This window comes from Arvicanthis niloticus, chromosome X (genome assembly GCF_011762505.2).
Source record: "Arvicanthis niloticus isolate mArvNil1 chromosome X, mArvNil1.pat.X, whole genome shotgun sequence".
Classification (NCBI taxonomy): Eukaryota; Metazoa; Chordata; class Mammalia; order Rodentia; family Muridae; genus Arvicanthis; species Arvicanthis niloticus.
The window spans coordinates 110459367-110467602 of NC_047679.1; the positions used below are offsets into that span (position 1 = coordinate 110459367).

At 40.6% G+C, this 8236-nt stretch overlaps 1 long non-coding RNA gene across 1 annotated transcript in view; it reads right to left on the bottom strand.

Annotated features, from left to right (window-relative positions):
• Positions 1–450: 450 nt before the first annotated feature.
• Positions 451–8236, bottom strand: part of LOC143435451 (uncharacterized) — a 26457-nt gene continuing 18671 nt past the window's right edge. Inside the window, exon 3 of the long non-coding RNA XR_013105771.1 lies at positions 451–3103. This is a non-coding gene — a long non-coding RNA (uncharacterized LOC143435451). The remainder of the gene's footprint in view (positions 3104–8236) is intronic.

Sequence of the window (8236 nt, forward strand, 5' to 3'; positions counted from 1 at the left end):
TCAGCAGAATGAAGAGAGACTTTACAGAATGGGAAAAAACATTGCCAATTACATATCAGACATGGAATATTTATAATAGACAAAGAGCTACACAATTTTGACTACAAACCAAAATCATCCCATCAACAAATGGGGCAGTGAGCTGAATAGACAATTCTCAAAACAATGACAATATTCAATAAATATATGAAAAAGTATTCAGCATCTTTAACCATCAGGTAAATGCAAATTTCAACTCTTTGAGATTTCATCTCACCACAATCAGAATGTCTATCATCAAAAGACAAATGAGGACAAAAGCTACCAAAGACCAAGTAAAGAACAAGGAACCTTTACTTACTATCAGCAGAAATGGAAATTGGTACAGCCTCTGTAGGGTTTCCTTAAAAACAAAAAACCTCTGAAAATATCACCATCACTTATTTACATGAATGACTAAGTCAGCACACCTCAGAGGTACATGTTTATTGCCACACTATTTACAAGAGCCAGGAAATGGAACCAGCCTAGTTGTCCATCAACAGATGAATGGATAAATAAAACGTTGTACATGTACACAATTGAGTTATATTCAGCCACAACGAAAAATGAAATCGTGACATTTACAGGAAAATGGATGGCACTAGAAATTATTATATTAAGTGCAATAAGCCAGATTGAAAATAGAAATACAATGTTGTCTCTTATACACACATAATCTAGATTTCACTTTATCTATGTATATTTATACATCTGTGTGCTTGCTTATCTGTTCATGTGCATAGAGGTCATTAGAGTATAATAAACAGAAATAAAAGAGGGGAGGAAGAGATCTTAACTGAAGAGGGAAGGGATAGGACAAAGTAAAGGAAACTATTCAAAGGTGAGACTATTTGAAGGAACTGGATTAGGGAGGTTTGGGGAGCACATTGGGGGAGTGGAATGAATAAGAATAAACTACAAATAGACTAGACATCGCTCGAGTATAAAATGCTAGCAATACAAGTGCGAAAGCCAGCGTTTAGATTTGCAGAACCCACATAAAAGTTAAGCAGGCCTAGTAGCTGCCTGTAACTCCCACCACACACAAACAGAGACAAGGCATCCCTAGGACAAACTAGCCAGCTATAATAGCTGGGACTGTACAGTTCTGTGTTCAGGGAGAGCCCTTGTCTCAAAAAATAAAGTAGAGTAAAATTGAAGACCACACCCAATGTCAGTCTCTGGCCATCACACACATGCATGTATGTACACATATGTTGTACATCATATACATACATACGCAAAAAAAATTAAAATAGAACAAAGTACAATGATATAGGCATGAAAATGTCACATTGAAAATTATAATCGCATATGCTAACAACGCATTAATGAAAATAACATCTAAAACATAGCATATTGACTTAACAACTGCTGTTCAAAAATACAGGCATGTGTATAGTCTCTGAAATAAGAGACAAAGTATTTTTACTTCTGTGGCCTGGCTCAGATGTATTCACTTGGACTGGCTTTACACCAGAGTAGACTAGGTGTTTGGGAATAGCCAGACCACATTTAAAGCCTAGTCAAATGAATGAGTGGTTGGGCTGGTCCATAAATTTTGAATTAAAACTGAAGTGTGATCATTAAGACATGAGATTGGTTTTCTTGAGGGCTTTGTAATTGGCTCTGAAAGTAAATTCTATTCCTGGCGATGTTTTTAAGTATCACAAGTCTAAGAACAGCATCTCCCAAGGGAGGAGCCTTGAAAAGGCAACAGTACTTATTTGGCGTACTTTTGACTTCTAGTCTTGTTGAATTTGAATTACTAGGTTAATAAGAGTTATCAAGCTGTGCATGTTGGCATACATCCATAACACCAGCACTTGGGGGGGCTGAGGCAGGAGATTCACAAATTTGGAGAGAACCCGTGATATACATTGAACTCGGATCTATTTCAGCTATATAGTGAGACCTCCAAAGCGTTTCATATCATACCCGACTTATCCCCATTGGTATGGATTGGGACTACGGAACATCTTTTATTTCAGCACAACAGTATTTGAAAGCAATATTCAATTTCCCCTCCTTTCAGATGTTTATTTACATACTGTACAAGATTAACACCCATAGCCACCTGAAAAGTTGATAGCATGTATCCTGTTTAATAGATGTTGAAACCAAGATCCAGGGAAATTAAATGCCATGTCAATGAACATCAGAATCTTCCTCGATGTTTGAAAGAAAACTGCAAAAGTGAACTTCCTTGTGGTCTATGTGAGTAGTTCTTGCTCAGTGGTTAACAATGCAGCATTGGTACAATAGACTTGCTCACGTTCAATGTTGGAGTGCCATTTTAGCTGACTAGAATGGAACATGCTTGTCACAGGAGACTGCCAGAGACTCAAGTGATAAAAAAAAAAAAAAAAAAATGAGTTTTATTTATTGACCGAATAAATGAAGCATGCGACTTCCTTTGTCAGTTGTCTATGGAAGGCTTTCCCTCTGTGTTCCATGGTTGATGTGCTTTATTAAGCGTCAAGTCTTCTTCACCCACAGTACGTATTCATCTTGACTACTAATAAATGTTCTTTGTTCTTTTAAGTCTGGACTACTTAGTCTCCGGGCTTCAAAAAAAAAAAATCACAGCCAAGAAAATGGTAACTATCTAACCCTGGGTAATGTATTTAATCACTCTGAACATGTTTTCCTTCTGGCACCTGGGAATAAAATTGCCTCTTGCTGCCCCTGGGGGCACTGATGGATAATCGGAATGTGGTAATGTATTTGAATGGACATTGAAGAAGCATAATATATGCTCCAAAAATGCCCAGGATTTTTTCCCCCAGCGATTGTGTGATTGACTAACATGTAGGCAGCGTGGTTTCAGACGTGTGTAATTTGATCTGGGCTCTGAGCTGACTCCAGAGAAAGCTTACTTTCTGTGTTAGCTCAGAAAAGCAGAAAGGGGTCTCACACACACATTACTGAAGTCCCAGCTCAGAAGAATTTCCTTTGGATAATCAAGTCCGGCAGCTGTTACTGCTCCTTGTCTGAAGCATTCCATGAGGTGGTTTATATCAATGAACCCAGTGGGGATTTTCTTCAAGAAGGAGCTCCCTGCAGGGAAAAGCTGATTGGCCTACAGAAGGGAAACAAAGGGAAGAAGTAAACACTCTCAGCATTAGAAGCAGGGGGGCTCCCAGAGTATTCAGTCCTGTTTCTTGCCCATTGTTTGATAATGCCCTAAGCCTCCAGCTTTCTGATTATTTGTTTTTCTTTAACTAAAGAACAGGATGGACGGAAGGAATAACACTTGGTTTTCTTGTCACACTGAAACTCTGTAAGATGCTTTGTCAATTGCAAAGAGCCATACATAAGGTATTAACTCAACATATGCTTATTGGTTACCTATGGTGCATAATACACACAAAAGAAAGCTCATGCTTGCCATTTACCTGCCCTTAAGAAATGTGTAGTCATGCGGATAGGAAGGTAGTTCAGTCGGTGAAAGAGCCTGCTCCATCAAGCACAAGGAGCCAAGTTCAAATCTGCAGAATCTGCACAAAAGGACTCACATAAAATGCCCAATATAAAAAGCCAAGAATGAATCACATGCCTGTAATGCCAGATAGGAGGGGTTCAGGGGAGGGAGATACATCCCTGAAGTTCCTCGGCCAGCTAGCCTGGCAGAATTATAAGTTTCAGGTTCATGGAAAGAACTTGTCTCGAAAAATAAAAGCAGAGGGTGATCAAGGAAAGACATCTGAAGTCTACTTCGGGTCTCTATAAGCACTTGTGCCTGAACTTGAACATACCACTCAAATACACAACATCACACACACAGAGAGAACCATATAATGGAGACACATACTAAAAAAAGGAAAGGAGGAAAGGAAGAGAGGGGGCATGGTGGAAGGAAAGGGACTAAAGGCTGGAAAAATAGCTCAGTCGATATTTGTTTCTGGACCCGAGTTCTGTGTTCTGTACACACACACACACACACACACACACACACACACACATACACACACACTCACACAGACACACAGAAACAGGTAGTCATCAGAGAAAGAATAGAATATATATAAATAAGAACTGTGAAGTAAAAATTCATGAGACTAGTTATCATCTGACCTCTACAAGCATGTGATAGGCGTGACTTTCCCCATACTAATAAATAAAATAAGTCAGAGCAGAGGCTTTTATTTAAGAAATTGGTCTTGTTCTTTCTTTTCTTTTTCTCTCTTTTTTTTCCTCTTCTTCTTCTTCTTCTTCTTGCTTTTATTTTTTTGTTTTTGTTTTAAGACAGGATTCCTCTGTGTAGTCCTGCAACTTGCTTTGTAGACCAGGCTGTCCTGAAATTCAGAGATTGACCTGCCTCTACCTCCCAGGTGCTGGGTTTAAAGACATATAGCACTACTACCAAGGCAAAACTTTCTAAGAAAGATGAAAAGAAAGAATCCTGGGTCGTGGTAGTGAAAACAGAGGCAGACATCCTCTTTCAAAAAGCAAATCAAGTATGTGGTTGTTGAGCTGAAATTGATTATAAAGCAGTCACTTTTAGGTACCTGTCTTTGTGTCACATTCATTTTGTTCCTTGAACTAAAGATACTGAATTATTTCTTTCACTTAATGAAGATTTGTTGGACAACCATTAGGTGTTGTTCCCTGACTTAGGAGACAGAGATAAGTAAGGAAATAAAAATGTGTTCCTGCTATCAGGAGAACATCTCTCTGGAGGAGAAATAAACATACACGAATGTGATAAGTTGTAATTTATGGACACCAGAGGGTTTCCGGTGGGGAGTCTAAAGGTTGTCACCATGTTATTGTCTATCTGTCCATGACACTCTTCTATTAAACTACATATCCTGGAACAATTTGTCTCAATGCTCTTCCAACCCAAGGCCTTTCCCTGCAAAAGTTCATAGAGGTCACCATAGTAGTGAAGGACAGGGAAGACTCTAGGCCAGACAGGAAGCAACGAGCTTGGTTATCTCCAGCAGAGGGAAGGTCATGGATGCCACACACAAAAGCAAAGAAGTTGGAGGATGCAGCCAACTTTACATAGTTGCATGTGGCATTACAGACATAAGTTAGGGGAAGGGAAGTCTTAAAGGATGACCCTGGAATCAAATAGTATGGAAATGCAAAGATTATTTTATTCTGCAGAAGTCCAGCATGCTGGGGTCTCCCATTACCAAGATAGAGAAACACCCAAGTAAGTTTGCAGGCCTGATTTAAAGTACATTAGAGAATTCTGAGGTAGGTGACCTTTATGTTAATCTGTTGGGTTCATCTCTACGGACATTCCATTACTGCTGTGTGGCGGCTGGAAACTTGCTGGGGAGGTCTGGAAACTGTTACTGAGGAAGTAGCTGAGGAAGTCTGGAAACTTCTGCTGACCCATTGTCCTTGCCTCAGGCCAGGTGACGGGGCAGCTTCTGAGGCCTGGACTTGCCTGGAATTGTTCAGTTCTTGGAAACAGAGATTAAGGCCTAGTCTCTTTAACTGCCAATTTGAAGCCTGTCATGGAATCAACCTAGCTTTCTCAGGAAGAGGAGCAGAGTATGTGATGGGATCATTCTGTTCCTCTTCATATTTTTGTCTAGATATAGAACACCTTTCCATCTGCCTTGCCCCCTGCTTCATAAAATCTCATCCTCTTCAACCCATCGTTAGTCAGAAGTGCTTTCACTTATACTTGGGTTTATGAAACTGTTTACAAATATTTTCCATGTGAAAGCCATGATGTTGAATGTTGCAACTGTATTTCAAGGGCTGTGCCGTCTATTGTCTATTGGTAAAGATTTGTAAGTGAACTATAGTTGTTAGAAAAAAAAAAAGAGGGGTGTTAGAAAACATATTCAATTTACCAACCAGGCTTCTAGAGCTCTGAATCAGTAGTTAGCCCACTAAATGTTAGTATTGTTGAGAAGTGTTTTTAAGTAAATTCTATACTTTCCATGTTGACATTCCTTTACCTCCATTCTGTGACTTCAAGTGTAATACTGTTTGCCAGTCTGGTGAGACTGAGGCCTTTCCTTTTCACTGAAGAGCTTATGGGCTACTGTGTTCCAGATTACAGGGATGAACGCTCAGTCCTCCTAGGAGGCTAACATGTTAGTGTCCTTTTGTGATAAATTTCCCATTCAGAATTGGAGAGTCTTTATCTGTTGTTGACTACAGGCTATCATGCATGGACATCACTCCTGCCTTTTCAGCAGTAGCTGGTCCAGTGCAACAGCCATTTGCCATGGGGGAATTTCATTACCTGTCTTTACCAGAAGGATAGACTCTGTCTGGTGTTTACACTAAAAATAGGAGACTTTAATTAAATTCTTTCAAGTGTTAGATTTACTTACACTATCAATTTACTTTTAAAACCACCATTCTCATTTTGGAGAAATAGAATGGGACCGTAAGTCTCAAACTTATCAACTGTCAGCATTTCCAGTAATAGTTTTCTGCTTAGAATCAAAGAAAGACTCCGGTTTTTGAGTCTCCAAAGCCCTCTAGTTAGAACCTTAAGGAGATCATGATTTGGACCCAAACTCTTTCAACAAAATGAATAGTGAAATAAAAAGTCAGTTTCTTATTTGTAAAATGTCATGGGGAAGAGCTTGGCAAATTCTTCAAGGGATGAGTTTCTTCTTCTCTCATCGCCCAGTGACTAGTATGCAAGAGTTTGATGAAACAACACCGCTGCTCAGAGCATCTGCATGTTTGGCCAAGTAACAGAACTTTGGCCTGTGGGAAAAGCTAGAAAAAGTTAGGATAAGTACATACGTTCACTGGCTTGGAGATTATATATGAAGGGATTGGTAAAAATCTTTGGACCATTGATACATATTTTATAACCCTGAACCAAAATGATAGCAAGGGAGAGTTACCCAATGCTTTATTTTCAGCACAGATCACTGATTTGTGGATGGGACAGAAATACACATGTATCTTTTCTATTTCTCTCCTTTGGAAATAGAATATTTGACATGTGGATAGAAGTTGGAAAGCTTATCAAATATCTAGTAGGACACGTGGCCTGTCTTCAAATAGCTTATAATATAGTTGAAAAGATGAAAGTGGAGCTGTTATTCAACTAAAAACAGAGGTCATGATGGAGGGAGAAGTGGAAGGAAGTTACTGTGTCCCAGGAACAGGAGGGTTCAGGTGTACAGGAGAGGGATTTAGAAAATACTGGAAGATATGCCTGGAATTGAGAGGCATTTCAGGGGCGAGGTGGAAACTCCATGGAATCTACTAGAGTAACCCTAGCAAAAACTCCTAATAATGGGAGACATGGAGCCTGAACTGGTCGTATTCTGGAACTAGGCAAGTCCCCAAGTGGAGGGACTGTGACACCAACCCAGTCACAAAATGTCAGACCTATAATTTGTCCTGTTTTCAGTGTGTGCTGGGACCAAAGGCCAATACAGTCATCAGAGAGACCAGAGAGACTTCATCCACCAACAGAACAGAGCAGATGCCAGTCCACACAGCCAAATATTAGACAGAGTTTTAGGGAGTCCTGGGGAGGAGGCTGAGGAAGGATCTGAGGAACCTCAGGGGTCAAAAAACACCAGAAGAATATGACCGACAGAGTCAGCTGACAGGGACTCATTGGAGATCTCAGAGATCAGGGAGCCTGGAGGGGTCTGATCTATGTCCTCTGCATATATGTAGTGGCTTGGTATTCTTAGGGGAATCCTAGCAGTGGGAGCAGGGGTTGTCTCTGACCCTTTTGCTTGCTTTTGGGACCCTTTTCCTCCTACTGGGTTGTTTTATCCAGCCTTGATGTGAGAGTATGTGCCTGATCTTACTGTAGCTTCTTATGCTATGTTTACATGGGAGGCCTTCTACTTTCTGAGGGGAGGTGGAGAGTGGTGCATCTGGAGGGAGAAGAAAGGTGAGAGAGAGAGATATATGTACTATAATGAGAGAATAATAAAAAAAGAGACCGATAAAGATATGATTTTCTCTTTTTTTCTTTCCTCCTCCTCCTCCTCCTCCTCCTCCTCCTCCTCCTCCTCCTCCTCCTCCTCCTCCTCCTCCTCCTCCTCTTCCTTCTTCTTTTTGGCTTTTCGAGACAGGGCTTCTCTGTGTAGCCCTGGCTGTCCTGGAACTCTCTCTGTAGACCAGGCTGGCCTCGATCTCAGAAATCCGCCTGCCTCTGCCTCCCAAGTGCTGGGATTAAAGGCGTGCACCACCACTGCCTGGCAAGATATGATTTTCTGTAGCTTATAGTAGTGGTGGTGGAGGAGGAAGAGGAAGA